The sequence below is a fragment of the Schistocerca americana genome, chromosome 2 (genome assembly GCF_021461395.2).
Source record: "Schistocerca americana isolate TAMUIC-IGC-003095 chromosome 2, iqSchAmer2.1, whole genome shotgun sequence".
Classification (NCBI taxonomy): domain Eukaryota; kingdom Metazoa; phylum Arthropoda; class Insecta; order Orthoptera; family Acrididae; genus Schistocerca; species Schistocerca americana.
In genome coordinates, this window is record NC_060120.1 from 121,669,524 (window position 1) to 121,686,735 (window position 17,212).

General features: G+C 44.5%; 1 protein-coding gene across 1 annotated transcript in view; it reads left to right on the top strand.

Moving 5' to 3' along the window:
* Nucleotides 1-17,212, top strand: part of LOC124595836 (transforming growth factor-beta-induced protein ig-h3) — a 308,160-nt gene that overhangs the window by 250,488 nt on the left and 40,460 nt on the right. The window lies entirely within an intron of this gene.

The window sequence follows — 17,212 nt, forward strand, 5'->3', positions numbered from 1 at the left end:
CAGCACTTATTTACAACAATCGCATTATTGGACAAAATCCGTACGGAAGTCAAATTGTACGCAATATTCACATTGTGATATTATTGATAACATACCTGCATCAGTCGGTTCTGCTAAGAAATTCATCAATGGAGCGGGAGTTGGCCAGCAATAAATCTTTTACTCTTGTCAAACTGAACTTTATTATTATTTATAGTTTTATGGCTGCTGGCGTGTTGTTGGAAATGTGTATTAGTAAACAGTGGGCACATTTCTGGACCAAAAGTGACTTTAAATTTTCGTGAAAGTTATTTCTGGTACTGATTCCATGAACTAAACTGTTTCAAAAAAGATGTATTTTTAATGACTAATTTCATTAAGGAATAAATATATTGGGGAGCAGTAGTTGGTACCCTCAGTCTCTAAAACAGCCAGCCATCTGCAGGACGTTCTTGAGTTCACACCACAAATAATTCGTATTGCATGTTTTTGGGAGCGGAGAACGTTAGCTTAGCTTGGCTTGTGAGTGACAGACAATAAACCCATATGCCATTATGGAATCAAAGTAAGCATACTACACTACCTTTTTTACTTTTTATATCATCTTTGTCAACTTCTCTTTGCTTGTCATATTTTAAGCATATACTGGCAGGGAACCTTTCGTAATTTCTGAACTGCATATAGCATGTTTTTTTTTTTTTTTTTTTAAGTTTAGTAACCGGGAATTGGTTAGGAGCTATTTGTTAATGTCCATGAAAATTTCATTAGCCGACCTTTAGAAGGCTATACTCGATTTATTCTTTATTGCAATGTTTGCGCACACCGTCTGGAAATTGCAGCTTTTCCTCAGTGAACGCTAACCGTAGGAACTGTGGGTTTCCATTAATTTGCTTAACTTACAGAAAGATGAGCATTAAGTGGTCCACTTCCTTTGGGCACACTACTTTTATTCTGTTCGAGAGTTTCACGTACCTGCATTACATCACAGCCTTTCGCTGTACTGTTTACGGCATAATCTCTTATTACATAAATCATTTTTTAACGGCATTGTACGAACAAAATATGCTGTGCTCGTTGTGTGACAACGTAAGTTCTCTTCTGAGAGCCATAAGGAACCCGAGTAAATACGCATTCGGGAGGACGACGGTTCAATCCCGTCTCCGGCCATCCTGATTTGGGTTTTGCGTGATTTCCCTAAATCGTTCCAGGCAAATGCCGGGATGGTTCCTTTGAAAGGGCACGGCCGATTTCCTTCCCAATCCTTCCCTAACCCGAGCTTACGCTCCGTCTCTAATGACCTCGTTGTCGACGGGACGTTAAACACTAACCACCACCACCACCACTGAGTAAATAACCAAAAATTTCACGTGCTGAAATAACACTAACATGTTGGGGAAATTCGTGTAATTATCCGTTTTTTCGGTAATGTAATCTGATAAATTTTTTATAGATTTTGAACAAGTGATCGGAGCGTAGAGTTTGTAACGGAAGTTTAGAGTTCATTTTCTCGACTTAAATGCCTTCCGGAATAGATTAGTTGTTTAGAAAGGGAATGAGACTACTGGGGCCTGGATTAAGGAACTGTCCTGGCGCTCTGTTGAATGTTTCAGTTAAATTATGGGAAGTTAAACCAGGATGGCCAGACAGGGATTCTAGCCTCGTCTCTTCCAGTACCCTTGCATCACGTTGACTACATCATTACCTAGCACTAATGTATGCTGTCATAAGTCGCTGTAAGATTGACCTTATCTTTATTTTCGTCAGGTAAACGAATCCCCATGAATGGTCAAATCCACAACTCCTGTGGATATATTTCTTCATAGGCGTTGTTTTTGTCCAGAAGTACGTGTTCACAGCTTAACTTTTCATCAATTCAATACTGGGTAACAAGAAAAATATTATGGAATGTTTACTTTGTTGGCAGCATCACAAAAATGTTTGGATCACATGCATCAGCTCAGCATTCCACGATGGCTGACGCCAGTGTTGCCACCATGAAAATTTTTCAAACGAGATTATTGATTCAGCTTGAGTGACACACTCAACCACCGTCCCCGCCCTCTCTTTTAGCTTCACCAACAATAAATTATCAAAAGCAAAATTTTCAACCTACAATTCAAAGATTAACCCTAGAAAACTAAAGAGGGGAAAATTCTCCTAAATCAAAGTAAATATTACTACTCGAAATTTTATTCAAACGAAGACATAATTTATAAGTTATACATTACTTAATTACGATTATTAGATATACAGTAGTATGTTAATTCCAAATTTAGTACGAAATATCCTATTTTATATCCTAATGCCATCTTAAAATTAATTAGGTTTTAGTAATCTAGGATTAACGAAATCTTTTGTTGAACTGTTACTGTTCTTTGTAAATTAAACAACAAAATTAAATTGAAGTATAATATTAATTATGCCTTGCGATGGATCTACGGTTTTCATCATTTGGATTTGCAGCTCCTTGTGTTTACTGTGCCTGTAGTTAAAATTGTAGGATGTAAAGTCCTCCGGTTATGCAAAACACCGCTTTTTCCAAGTTCCCTGGAAAAAACAGTGTTTTGCATAGCTGGCGGACCTTACATCCTACAATCTAGGGTTTCTTCCGTGATGTGAATGGAACTAAGGCACTTTGGAACTCTTCATTATGACTTTGGAGCGAATCGTGCCCTACGCCACACACCGCTGGGTGGCTAGCGGAGTATATATTTAGATGAACAAAAGGTGATTACGAGTTTCTATATACAGAGTGACAGTTATTGAACTATGCGGAAAAAGACGGAAACTGGTTACAAAACACGGCGTGCACACATTTTATTCAACATGTAAACGTCACTAGAGATATTCAGATTTAGGTTATGACATGTTCGATATGGGTGCCATCATTGGCGATGATTGGCGCAGACGAATAGCAGAATTCTGCATGACGCGCTAAAGTGCCGGAACATGGATGCTGTCGATGACCTCCTGAATGGCTGTTTCCAGCTCAGCAATGGCTTTGGAATTATTGCTGAATACCTTGCCTTTAATATAGCCCCACAAAAAGGAGTTGCTTGTGTTCAGATCTGGAGGAGTAAGAGAATATGGCGGCCAATCGAGGCCCATTCGAGTGGCCTCAGGGTACCCCACAGCCAGATTGGCCACAATGCGGTCCCCAAAGTGCTCCTCCAGGACATCACTCACTCACCTGCTTCGATGGGATCGAACCTGTCTTGAATGAATCATATCTTGCCGAAATCAGTCACTTTGGATAATGGGGTGAAATCATCTCCCGAAACCTTCACGTACCGTTCGGTAGTCACCGTGCCATCAAGGAATATCGCACCGATTATTCCGTGACTGGACATCGCACACCACACAGTCATCCGTTGAGGGTGAAGAGACTTCTCGACCACGAAATGTGGACTCTGAGTCCCCAAAATGCGCCAATTTTGCTTACTGACGAACCCATTCAAATGAAAGTGGGCTTTGTCGCTAACCCAGTCACGATTGCGCATACTAATTCCCACCATACCCCGCGGACAATCATGCAGTTTGATCGTCCTGACGCTAACGTTCAGAATTACGATTTTATTTCATATACACTCCTGGAAATTGAAATAAGAACACCGTGAATTCATTGTCCCAGGAAGGGGAAACTTTATTGACACATTCCTGGGGTCAGATACATCACATGATCACACTGACAGAACCACAGGCACATAGACACAGGCAACAGAGCATGCACAATGTCGCCACTAGTACAGTGTATATCCACCTTTCGCAGCAATGCGGGCTGCTATTCTCCCATGGAGACGATCGTAGAGATGCTGGATGTAGTCCTGTGGAACGGCTTGCCATGCCATTTCCACCTGGCGCCTCAGTTGGACCAGCGTTCGTGCTGGACGTGCAGACCGCGTGAGACGACGCTTCATCCAGTCCCAAACATGCTCAATGGGGGACAGATCCGGAGATCTTGCTGGCCAGGGTAGTTGACTTACACCTTCTAGAGCACGTTGGGTGGCACGGGATACATGCGGACGTGCATTGTCCTGTTGGAACAGCAAGTTCCCTTGCCGGTCTAGGAACGATGGGTTCGATGACGGTTTGGATGTACCGTGCACTATTCAGTGTCCCCTCGACGATCACCAGTGGTGTACGGCCAGTGTAGGAGATCGCTCCCCACACCATGATACCGGGTGTTGGCCCTGTGTGCCTCGGTCGTATGCAGTCCTGATTGTGGCGCTCACCCGCACGGCGCCAAACACGCATACGACCATCATTGGCACCAAGGCAGAAGCGACTCTCATCGCTGAAGACGTCACGTCTCCATTCGTCCCTCCATTCACGCCTGTCGCGACACCACTGGAGGCGGGCTGCACGATGTTGGGGCGTGAGCGGAAGACGGCCTAACGGTGTGCGGGACCGTAGCCCAGCTTCATGGAGACGGTTGCGAATGGTCCTCGCCGGTACCCCAGGAGCAACAGTGTCCCTAATTTGCTGGGAAGTGGCAGTGCGGTCCCCTACGGCACTGCGTAGGATCCTACGGTCTTGGCGTGCATCCGTGCGTCGCTGCGGTCCGGTCCCAGGTCGACGGGCACGTGCACCTTCCGCCGACCACTGGCGACAACATCGATGTACTGTGGAGACCTCACGCCCCACGTGTTGAGCAATTCGGCGGTACGTCCACCCGACCTCCCGGATGCCCACTATACGCCCTCGCTCAAAGTCCGTCAACTGCACATACGGTTCACGTCCACGCTGTCGCGGCATGCTACCAGTGTTAAAGACTGCGATGGAGCTCCGTATGCCACGGCAAACTGGCTGACACTGACGGCGGCGGTGCACAAATGCTGCGCAGCTAGCGCCATTCGACGGCCAACACCGCGGTTCCTGGTGCGTCCGCTGTGTCGTGCGTGTGATCATTGCTTGTACAGCCCTCTCGCAGTGTCCGGAGCAAGTATGGTGGGTCTGACACACCGGTGTCAATGTGTTCTTTTTTCCATTTCCAGGAGTGTAGTTCAATAATTATCACCCTGAATGTTACTAATGTTAAGCATAAATAATGAAAAAGGAAAGCAAAAATGAGAAATTGAATGACACGATAGCAACTGATAGACTAAATATAAATAAAACAATATGAAAAAAAGACGGATAATTTCAAGCAGTTTTACGTCGTAAACTGAAAGTTTGTTACGTTACATCTAAACTGGCTTTTTAAAGCGAAAATTTAGGTTACAAGGGTTTAGAGCTATCGATAGGAAGCAGTGATCAGAGGCAGCTTCCACTGGGACTATGCCTACTAAGACCCTGCGGTGTTCAAATCGAGTAACAGGTACAATCGGTTACGTTGTCCATTGAAAGTTGAATGTAGCAGTACTTTTTGTAGTCGTCGTACTATTGGAGCTTTTATGCATTGTCGGCGCTCGTGACCGAGCGGTTCTAGGTGCTTCAGTCCGGAACCGCGCGACCGCTACTGTCGCAGGTTCGAATCCTGCCTCGGGCACGGATGTGTGTGATGTCCTTAGGTTAGTTAGGTTTAAGTAATTCTGAGTTCTAGGGGACTGATGACCTCCGATGTTTAGTCCCATAGTGCTCAGAGCCATTTCTTCTGCATTTACGTTTCTCCGATCTCAGAACTGACTCACTCAGCTAAATATAAGGAGTGCTACAGTTTCAAAATGAATTCCAAACAACAGTGAAAATAAATATTTTCTACATACACGAATCATTGTCAAAGAAGAGAGAAGGTACGGAAAAATGCTAGCACTGTCTCCGGATTGAACCCTAAACCTTTGGGTTAGTGACGTGACAGCCCCTACACACCCACCAATTTATCGATCGGTCGACCGAACTATCGACTGACCAATTTCGTGTCAACCTACACATGTCACGACAGACTGCACTCAGCGATTACGGCGCTGCCTTGTGTGGTGATTTGTTTATCGTAGGTTCGTTCAGTTTACTCTTAGAGATCTCGCTTGGATTGACACAGAAATAATAACTGGGTTCTACATTAGCTGTTTCAGAGGCAACAAGGCCAAGAAAAGCCGAGAGAAAGGTGTGGGCAGAGAAATGGGTAATGGAAAGAAAGAAATTCACCCACTGTGTTACTTAAGAAGCTAAGAGCAGATGTTTTTCGTAATTATCTAAGAATGGACGAAACGCCCATTTCGGAGCCGCTGAACATTATCAAACTATTCTTAAGGAAAAAAGTCATGAGAGAGGCTGTAAGCTGCGAGGAGAGGCTGTTAGCTACATTACGGTTTCTAACCACTGGCAGAACTTGAGAGGATGTCAAATTAAGTGCTGTTGTAGCCCGATAATTAGATGAAATGCTTCCTGAAATCTGCAGTGTGTTTTATAGTTGTCAGAGGAAATACATCATGGTAAATCAAAATAAATGAAACAAAACATGTTCATGTAATCTTTATTAATTTACGTATGGAGCATGAAAAAAAGCACCCGTAAATTTAAAAAACTCATTTTAAATTAGAAGACAGACTATAGATGTGGTGGCCTACATCTAATAAATACAGCAGATGCATAAGAAATGAATTTAGCAACTGTTAGAACTGAAAAAAAAGAAAAGCAGAAGGCTTGCTTATACCCTGGACTCTAACACTTACAAGGGAACCTCCCCATCGCACCCCCCTCAGATTTAGTTATAAGTTGGCACAGTGGATAGGCCTTGAAAAACTGAACACAGATCAATTGAGAAAACAGGAAGAAGTTGTGTGGAACTGTGAAAAAATAAGCAAAATATACAAACTGAGTAGTTCATGGCAAGATAGGCAACATTAAGGACACAGGGACCGCAGCAGTGCCGTGGTCTCGTGGTAACGTGAGCAGTTGCGGAACGAAAGGTCCTTGGTTCAAATCCTCCATCGAGTGAAAACTTTAATTTTTTGTTTTCAGTTTATGTGACAAACTCTTATGTTTCATCACTTTTTTGGGAGTGATTATTACATCCACAAGAAAACCTAAATCGGGCAAGGTAGAAGAATCTTTTTACCCATTCGCCAAGTGTACAAGTTAGGTGTGTCGACAACATATTCCTGTCATATGACGCACATGCCGTCACCAGTGTCGTATAGAATATATCAGATGTGTTTTCCTGTGGAGGAATCGGTTGACCTATGACCTTGCGATCAAATGTTTTCGGTTCCGATTGGAGAGGCACGTCCTTTCGTCTACTAATCGCACGGTTATGCGATGCGGTCGCAAAACACAGACACTAAACTTATTACAATGAACAGAGACGTCAATGAACGAACGGACGGATAATAACTATCCAAAATTAAGAAAGTAAAATTTTCACTCGTGGGAAGACTTGAACCAAGGACCTCTCCTTCTGCAGCTGCTCACTCTGCCACGGGACCACGGCGCTCTTGAGCTTACATTCTCCTTTATGTTGCCTATGTGGCCAAGACTGATGACCAGTTTGTATATTTTGCTTATTTTTTCACAGTTCCACACAACTTCTTCCTGTTTTCTCAATTGATCTGTGTTCAGTTTATCAAGGCCTATCCACTGTGCCAAGTTATAACTAAATCTGAGGGGGGTGCGATGGGGAGGTTCCCTTGTTAGAACAATGAAGCAAGTATATTTTATAAACAAATGTCCATTGACTGTCTATATTTCGGATCCGTATGTCACATGAAACCATTATGGATTTGTTAAAAATGAAACACGTGCTTCGTTTCTTACATCTCTATTGCTGTACTCCTCGCACGACGAGTTCCACAAGCATTTTCAGTCTTCAGATTTTTCCAGAAACTCTGTTATTTAAGTTTCGTCCGCCTCGCACAGTCATGTGTATTATACAAGAATTTGATCTAATGCTGAGCGACAAGATCAACTTTTGTCGGGCGGTTTGCCATAGAGCACAGTTTATGGGGTGGGATGTCGGTTGCTGAGTAGTCCTACCGGACCGTCATCCCGACAAGAAAACTCGGTCGTTTGGTGGCCAAAGCGCCTACACACGTCCAATTTACCAGTCGGTCGGTTGGTGCGTGTGTAGGGGTCTTCAGTAATCTGCAGATCTCATCTGGTTTCGAACACTTAGTTGTAAGCTAGTATGACGTTGCTGTTCTCGCTACAAATAAAAAAAAGGAAATTCAGATGTTATGATGCGCCTGCCATATATACAACGAGAATTCCCGGGTGAAGACAATTTTTCAGAAGAAACTTGAGTGCTTGGAATCAATCGTTCCTGTAGTGGGGAAGTAGACGGCGAATTACACTGTTACGCCACTGTATTTGGGACTGCCCTGACGACGTAACTGCCGGTGTGTCCGAGCGGTACTAGGCGCTTCAGTCTGGAACCGCGCGACCGCTACGGTCGCAGGTTTGAATCCTGCCTCGGGCATGGATGTGTGTGATGTCCTTAGGTTAGATTTAAGTAGTTCTAAGTTCTAGGCGACTGATGACCTCAGAAGTTAAGTCCCATAGTGCTCAGAGCCATTTGAAACATTTGATGACGTAACTGGCTCGAAGGAACCGAAACGTCAGCGCCGTTTATCGCTTGATGATGAGCGCTGCTTCCGGCCTGGAACCGAGAAGCCCTGCTCTGTGGTTGTTTTCGATTTGATCACGTCCAGCAGCGGGAGAAACCTGCGGTCGACGTGCGCCTTTCGTGGGAACGCGAAGGCAGTCCGGTCGCGACTGCGTTCGCTTAGTCAGTCGATTCCTGGGAAGGAAATCGGGTCCAGGGCCGGCCGTGTGTCATCGCCCGGAATGCGGTGGCGCCGCTGTGGGGAGTGCACTGCGAGGTGTCGACGCGGAATCCGGGTCTCACTGCGCCCAGCTGGCTAGAGAGACAGAGAGAGAGAGAGAGAGAGAGAGAGAGAGAGAGAGAGAGAGAGACAGAGAGACAGAGAGAGAGAGAGAGAGAGAGAGACAGAGAGAGAGAGAGACAGAGAGAGAGAGACAGAGAGAGAGAGACAGAGAGAGAGACAGAGACAGAGACACAGACAGACAGAGACACAGACAGAGAGAGAGACAGTCAGAGAGAGACAGTCAGAGACGAAAAGAAGACACTCTGTACCTTAATAAGTTCGAAACAAAATGACTTACTCACTTCTCGTAGCTGGGGTTCAGTGATGCAAATTTTTGTGAATGACGTCATTGTTGCCTTTGATGTAAAATTGCTTATTTGTACAATACACTGTTGTAGTTATGGCCATATGGCCTTTATCAATTGGAAATAATTTAGTGCGTGTAAAAAGCTAAAAATTTGACCTCCACGTTGTCCTTCATTAAAGTTCCAGTTCCAAAACGCTGTAGAAAGTGAACCACTGCTCTGGAAAATTTGATCAATACATGGCGCTATAAGCGTTAGAATATGCACACCAACAGACGCGCACCAGTCAACTCTTCCTCAGTGTGCGTACGAGACGTCCAACATGGCTGTCTCGAAGAAAGATCGCGCGCTGCTTGTATAGCTCTTGTAAAAGAACGGCGACTGTGCAACAGTAGCCCTGTGGAAGTTACAAACACCTGTTGTTGTTGTGGTCCTCAGTCCTGAGACTGGTTTGATGCAGCTCTCCATGCTACTCTATCCTGTGCAAGCTTCATCATCTCCCAATACGTACTGCACCCTACATCCTTCTGAATCTGCTTAGTGTATTCATCTCTTGGGTTCCCTCTACGATTTTTACCCTCCACGCTGCCCTCCAGTGCTAAATTTGTGATCCCTTGATGCCTCAGTACATGCCCTACCAACCGGTCCCTTCTTCTTGTCAAATTGTGCCACAAACTCCTCTTCTTCCCTATTCTATTCAATACCTCCTCATTACTTGCGTGATCTACCCATCTAATCTTCAACATTCTTCTGTAGCACCACATTTCGAAAACTTCTATTCTCTTCTTGTCCAAACTATTTATCATCCATGTTTCACTTCCATACATGGCTACACTCCATACAAATACTTTCAGAAACGACTTCCTGACACTTTAATCTATAGTCGATGTTAACAAATTCCTCTTCTTCAGAAACGCTTTCCTTGCCATTGCCAGTCTACATTTTATATCCTCTCTACTTCGACCATCATCAGTTATTTTGCTCCCCAAATAGCAAAACTCCTTTACTTCTTTAAGTGTCTCATTTCCTAATCTAATTCCCTCAGCATCACCTGACTTAATTCGACTACATTCCATGATCCTCGTTTTGCTTTTGTTGATGTTCATCTTATATCCTCCTTTTAAGACACTGTCCATTCCGTTCAACTGCTCTTCCAAGTCCTTTGCAGTTCGTCGTTGATCCATTAACTCAGGGTTTTTTTTAAAAAAAAGAGGGCAGCTAACCCTCTGACCGAACACACTGAGTTACCGTGCCTGCCGGCTACACCCAAACTTCCATATGTCGTCAACCATGTGCCTACAACCTGTACTCATGCAAACGTTACGTGTATTCCCGTACAGGGGAAACATTTTACGTGAAAGTCGATTACCTGGTGACGGCGGATAAATACGATATTACAGTACCTGTGTTCCGAATTAGGATGCGAAGTTCCTTTGGACATGCAGATATGCTGAGTCGCCGCCGTACCTGTTCCTTCGGACATTCATGCTATGTGGTGAGCTGATAATCTCTCTTCGTGTATTTTAACCGTATAATCCTATATTGAGCCTGCAGACACAGTCACCATGACAACAGAAGATGCAGAAACTATTAGTTCAGATGTTACCACAAACGGCCTCTATTCGCATGTATAATTGGGTCAGCAGCAATCAGTCCCGTTACAACTGTTCGTGTCCGCTTGCTATAGCTGCGGTGCACTGACGCACCAATAAATATGCCAAATGAAGCCCTAGTAATTTATACGCCGAGCATACGGATTTCATTTGACTAAGTTATTGGTTGTGGAATAATGGGATCTCGTCGTTCAATTTGGTGTAGTCAGTTTTACGATTAATCTGAATACGTGCTTAATGCTCGTATATTAACGTTTCTCCCATGCCGGTAGCTATTCCAATTAAATTGAATTGCTTGATTAGGCCTCTAACCAGTATAGTAATTACCTGCTCTCCCCTTCATTACCACAGAATGCAACTGCGTTTTTGACATTGTAGGTGAGGTGGGATACAAAAGATGAACACACACATTCGATCCTCACCTGTACCGTTGCATTCTCATTACAGTTCAAAATTAATGAAGAATAAACATTTTGATTAGAGAAATTTGATAATTGATAGGTGTAAAATTGGTATCCAACAACGACTTGCAGTGGTACCGAACAATGTACAGAGAAAAATCTCTCTCTTCCTGTTACACAGTATACAATCTAGAAATTAACTTTCAAGCGGTGCTTACTCCTTTTTGATGTAGGCTTCTTTATCCATCTGCTGTGATTTGAATCGCATCGCCGGCCGCTGGTGGCCGAGTGGTTCTAGGCGCTTCAGTCTGGAACCGCGCGACCGCTACAGTCGTAGGTTCGAATCCTGCCTCGGGCATGGATGTGTGTGATGTCCTTAGGATAGTTAGGTTTAAGTAGTTCTAAGTTCTAGGGGACTGATGACCTGAGATGTTAAGTCCTATACTGCTCAGAGCCATTTGAACCATTTTTGAATCGCGTCATGGTTTGGCGTTTACATTAAAATGTAGGTCTCCCTATCATTGGCAGGTAAGACAGTCTTAAGGTTGGAGGGTGTCGCTGTGGCATAATATTAAATGCCAGACTACTCAGGTTCAATCTCTGCTCATTCGTAGGATTATTCTCTCTTATGACTTCTTTCATCTCTGGCAATGTTTGTTCTACTGTCGCATTCTCACAATACAGGAACTCTAAAACAGCACACTGCTTCACACGAACAGGTGCAGAAGCCATTTTGACGAAATGCTGCGACAGCGCGACTTGCAGAAACAGATTGAATTAAATTCGAATACCAACTGAAAGAATGTTTCTGTGACTTCTGTGAACAGCAAAGGTGTGGAACAAAAGAATCATTTCCGAAAAAAAAATGTTGTGCGTATCTTTGAGAGTGACCCTCGCACAATTGTACAAATCATAGGTTTAGTTGCTTGCAGATGGCCTCTCCCTACAAACACGTTGCCAAAACTTGGAATGACTTTCCAGAATTTCATGAAATACACCCAAAGTTTCCATTGGCAGCAAAGGAAGTCAAAAACTAAAGACAGTTTTTTTAAAGTAACTTTTATTGTGGAAGCAACTTTACAAGTAACATAATTACTCTAAAGAACCTCTTACAACCTCTATGCCAGGCCTGGCTCCATGAGCGCTAGCACTGTGGTCGCGCTCCTGCCTAGCGCTCAGAGTTCTGTGGTGAATGGGGCTCAGGGGCGAGAGGAACTGGAAAATGAAGGCCGTACCCGAAAACCGCTGCAGGAGACAGTCGCCTTGTCCGAAACCAAGCAGTTTTCTGGCAACACTACTTGCGTTAGATTAATGGTCTGCATTGGGAATAGGCACTTGCCAAAAAGAAAGTGGAAAATCCACATCGTTCACTTCTGAATGGGAAATGCGTTACTTTTCCTATCTTTCAAAGGCCTTGCAAAGGGCTTACTATGCCATCGCACTATTATGAGATGGAAAAATTCTTTTTCGAACGTAATTACAACACCAGCCAAAGACACATGATGCGCCTGTCTGACGAACGACAGCAACTGCTAGCTGAACTGAAAGCGGCCATTAGATAAACTGAATTACGGATGATTAGAGTGGTTACAAAATCGTTTATCCCTGGCGTCACACAACATCTGAACTCATTGTGTGTCTTAATGGAAAGAGAGAATCATTTGGTAACAGATATAGCGGACAAGATTGATGCTATCAAACAAATAGTAAGCCTACCGAAAGACTAGGCTGAGGTTCATAACGCGGAACATTTCCCGTATCTCGTGACAGTTCCTTGTGGACCAGACATGGATCAGTTTCAGTAATTGAAAGTGCGTCCCCGGTAGCTGAGTGGTCAGGGTGACAGAATGTCAATCCTCAGGACCCGGGTTCGATTCCCGGCTGGGTCGAAGATTTTCTCTGCTCAGGGACTGGGTGTTGTGTTGTCCTAATCATCATCATTTCATCTCCATCGACGCGCAAGTCGCCGACGTGGCGTTCAATAAGCGAAAGACTTGCACCAGGCGAAAGGTCTATCCGACGGGAGGCCCTAGTCACACGACAATAATAATAATAATAATAATTATTATTATTATTATTAGTAATTGAAACATTTCATCATGAACTCTCGAAGACATTCCAAGACATTGCACAACTGAAGGAGGATTTAGATTTGTCACACCATTCTAGCATTTGGCTGCTAATGTGCCTCATTACTTCAAACTTGAGCTGACAGATGTACAATACAGCACTCAGCTTAATGGCCTGTTTGTCCAATCCAGGAATTTACAAGACTATGATAAAATGTTACTCCAAGAGCAATATCATGGACTGCACAGACAGACAATTGAAGTTATTTCGACGTTTAGTTCAACACGTGAGTGAACGGTTTTCTTCCTTTTTTCCTGTTACGAAAGTGACGTAGTCCCAGCAACTTCAAGGTTTACGAGACCTTAATCTCGTAAGTCCCCGTGTTTGACTCTACTACGAACCATAGTTCCAGAAATATTATGTATTCTAAAATAGAAGTGGGTTTAAATATATAAGCATCATAACCTAAAATTAAATGCCTGTATGTAAAGCTGCTCACCATATTAGCACTGTAAATGTAAATGCCATGTGGCTAGGGCCTCCCGTCGGGTATACCGTTCGCCTGGTGCAAGTCTTTAGAGTTGACGCCACTTCGGCGACTTGCGTGTCGATGGGGATGTAATGATGATAAGGACAACCCAACACCCAGTCCCTGAGCGGAGAAAATCTCCAACCCAACCGGGAATCGAACCCGGGCCGGTAGGTATGACATTCCGTCGCGCTGACCACTCAACTACCATGGGCGGACGTATATTAGTACTATGTAATATACTAACTTAACTAACAAGGGAACCTCCCCATCGCACCCCCCCCCCCCCTCCCAGATTTAGCTATAAGTTGGCACAGTGGATAGGCCTTGATAAACTGAACACAGATGAATTGAGAAAACAGGAAGAAGTTTTGTGGAACTGTGAAAAAATAAGCAAAATATACAAACTGAGTAGTTCATGGGCGACATAGGCAACATCATGGACACTGTCAACTCAGGAGCGCCGTGGTCTCGTGGTAGCGTGAGCAGCTGGAGGAGGAGAGGTCCTTGGTTCAAGTCTTCCCTCGAGTGAAAATTTTACTTTCTTTATTTTTGCATAGTTATTATCTGTCTGTCCGTTCGTTCATTGACGTCTCTGTTCACTGTAATAAGTTTAGTGTCTGTGTTTTGCGACCGCATCGCAAAACAGTGCGATTACTAGACGAAAGGACGTGCCTCTCCAATGGGAACCGACAAGATTTGATCGCAAGGTCATAGGTCAACCGATTCCTCCACAGGAAAACACATCTGATATATTCTATACGACACTGGTGATGGCATGTGCGTCACATGACAGGAATATGTTGTCGACCCACCTCACTTGTACACTTGGCGAATGGGTAAAAAGATTCTTCTACCTTGCCCGATTTAGGTTTTCTTGTGAATGTGATGATCACTCCCAAAAAGTGATGAAAACATAAGAGTTTATCACATAAACTGAAAATAAAAAATTAAAATTTCACTCGATGGAAGATTTGAACCAATGATCTTTCGTTCCGCAGCTGCTCACGTTACCACGAGACCACCGCGCTCCTGCGTTTCCAGTGTCCTTGATGTTGCCTATGTTCCCATGAACTACTCTGTTTGTATATTTTGCTTATTTTTTCAATGTTCCACACAACTTCTTCCTGTTTTCTCAATTGATCTGTGTTCAGTTTTTCAAGGCCTATCCACTGTGCCAACTTATAACTAAATCTGAGGGGGGTGCCATGGGGAGGTTCCCTTGTAAGTAATAAAAGCTTTGACAGTAAAATAAAAATTAGAAAATAAACATACTTCATAAATTCCTGCTTACAGAACTATGCTGCAGTATTCGCTCCTTACAAGTAGTTGCACTGTGCTGCAAACAAGTCTTCCTAAGCTTGCCGCGTGTGCGGCCTTAATCATGTAGCCGTCTCACACAGATGCTCGGAACATTACAGTGGAGGAGTTATGGTTCAAATGGCTGAGCACTATGGGACTTAACTTCTGAGGTCATCAGTCCTTTAGAACTTAGAACTACTTAAACCTAACTAACCTAAGGACATCACACACATCCATGCCCGAGGCAGGATTCGAACCTGCGACCGTAGCGGTCGCTCGGCTCCAGACTGAAGCGCCTAGGACCGCTCGGCCGCCCCGGCCGGCGTGGAGGGGTTAGCTGCAGTGCTGGGTACACTGGAGTGCCCTCTTGGAGCGCAAATCTTGTTCAGGTCTGCTCCAAGCACTTGGTCCGCCTTTTGATACGCTTCCTAAATGTGTTTTGGAAGCAGTTTTATGGCACCATAAACACTCACTCTTGCACCACCTCCAAAACCACATCTTCCACAAATACTTTGATTCACTCAGGTGCTCCTCCATCGGACTAATTTGCGAAAACTACTAGTAGTTAGGTGAGGACTGTACGGTGCGCGCTCCCGCAGCTGAAAACCAATATTATTAGTGCACTGGATTGTTTTTTAGGGCGTCACCTTAAAGCAAACCAAACCCTTAGGAAGCTTTCATTGTGGGTTTCAGGTTTCTCAGTAATTGCCACTATTCATTGTTTTGCCTCAGTAGCGCCACAGTCGGGTAATTTTCTCTTGTTGCGAAGTTCTGTTTGTACTTCCTCAGTTACCACAATTTGTTTGCATCCTTGAGATCCTATTCAGCATTTTTTAGACAGTGCAGTATGGATAGGGACTGCGTTTGTTATGAGCAGACACAAGGGAAATTGGCAGCTGTCCATAAACAGCTGGAGGCTGTGTTGGCCACAGTCGACATTCTTCTGGCTACTGCTCGAGGCAGCGAAGGTAACAGGGCGCAGCTGACGATCCAGGTGTCCAGGTTATCGCTGTATCTTCTAATGAACACTATCTGGCTACTTCGTCTTAACTCGAGAGTGAATGGCAGACAGTGTTGGATTCGCGAGTCACTGGGCGGAAGACAGAAAAGAAACGGGCTGCACGGCTGGTCGTTACGCTTCAACTATTATTAGAGGTGCTACCCAGTGTTGATAACCCTTGTTAGCCAACATGGGATGCCTCTTCTGTTGGGCCAGCGTCCGATTTTCCTGTCCAGACCGGATAAATGCAAAGGGCAGGTTTGTTAGTGACTGAGAGCGCCAGCGTTAGGAGTGTAATGGCGCCCATTAGGGAAATAGCATGCTGGGCGGGAAGGCATTCCCGTGTATACTCAGTATGTTTGCCGGGTGGTCCCTTCCCGTGACGTGGACTATAGTGTGCACTGAGTGTAACCCCCTGCAAACAGTGGCACGAATGACGCCTGGCCCTCTAGTGGTCGTGCGGTAGCGTTCTCGCTTCCCACGCCCGGGTTCCCGGGTTCGATTCCCGGCGGGGTCAGGGATTTTCTCTGCCTCGTGATGGCTGGGTGTTTTGTGCTGTCCTTAGGTTAGTTAGGTTTAATTAGTTCTAAGTTCTAGGCGACTGATGACCTCAGCAGTTGAGTCGCATAGTACTCAGAGCCATTTGAACCATTTGAATGACGCCTGCTGATTGTGTTTTGAGTCCATCCTCAGTTGCTTTCGGCGGATGGCTGGTTTGGTGAAGACAACTAACAAAGAACGTGGTCAGACTGAGTATTTGTAGCATCGTACCCAGGGTCCATCATGGTCCTCTGGTTTCGGGCAGAGTGAAAGGTCTAAACCACAGGCTCAGACGGCTCAGCAAAGGTATCTGATGGAAATTTCTCAACGTCTGGTATTTGGTGTAGAATTGTAGGGTTCCCACTAAAAGGTCAGGTGTGCGCCACACGCAGGAAGCGGCTACAAGAATAGCGGAGTTGTGAGGCACGCGCATATAGATAAATATTAGTGAACACCCCCTTGGGATTAGCGACGGATTGTCTGTCGAAGTCGAAGTTAAATCAGCCACAGTATTTTTCAGAGAATGCTCGTCCTCGAAGCTAGGATATAGGAACGGTTAATATGATATTACTTAACTGCAGGAACTTCCACTGAAAGAACCCAGAATTAGTATCCCTTATTCAAGGATATAAGGCCCAGATATTAGTAACAGAACGTTGGTTGAAACCGGAAGTGAATACTAAAGAAATCCTAAGTTCAGATTGGAATACC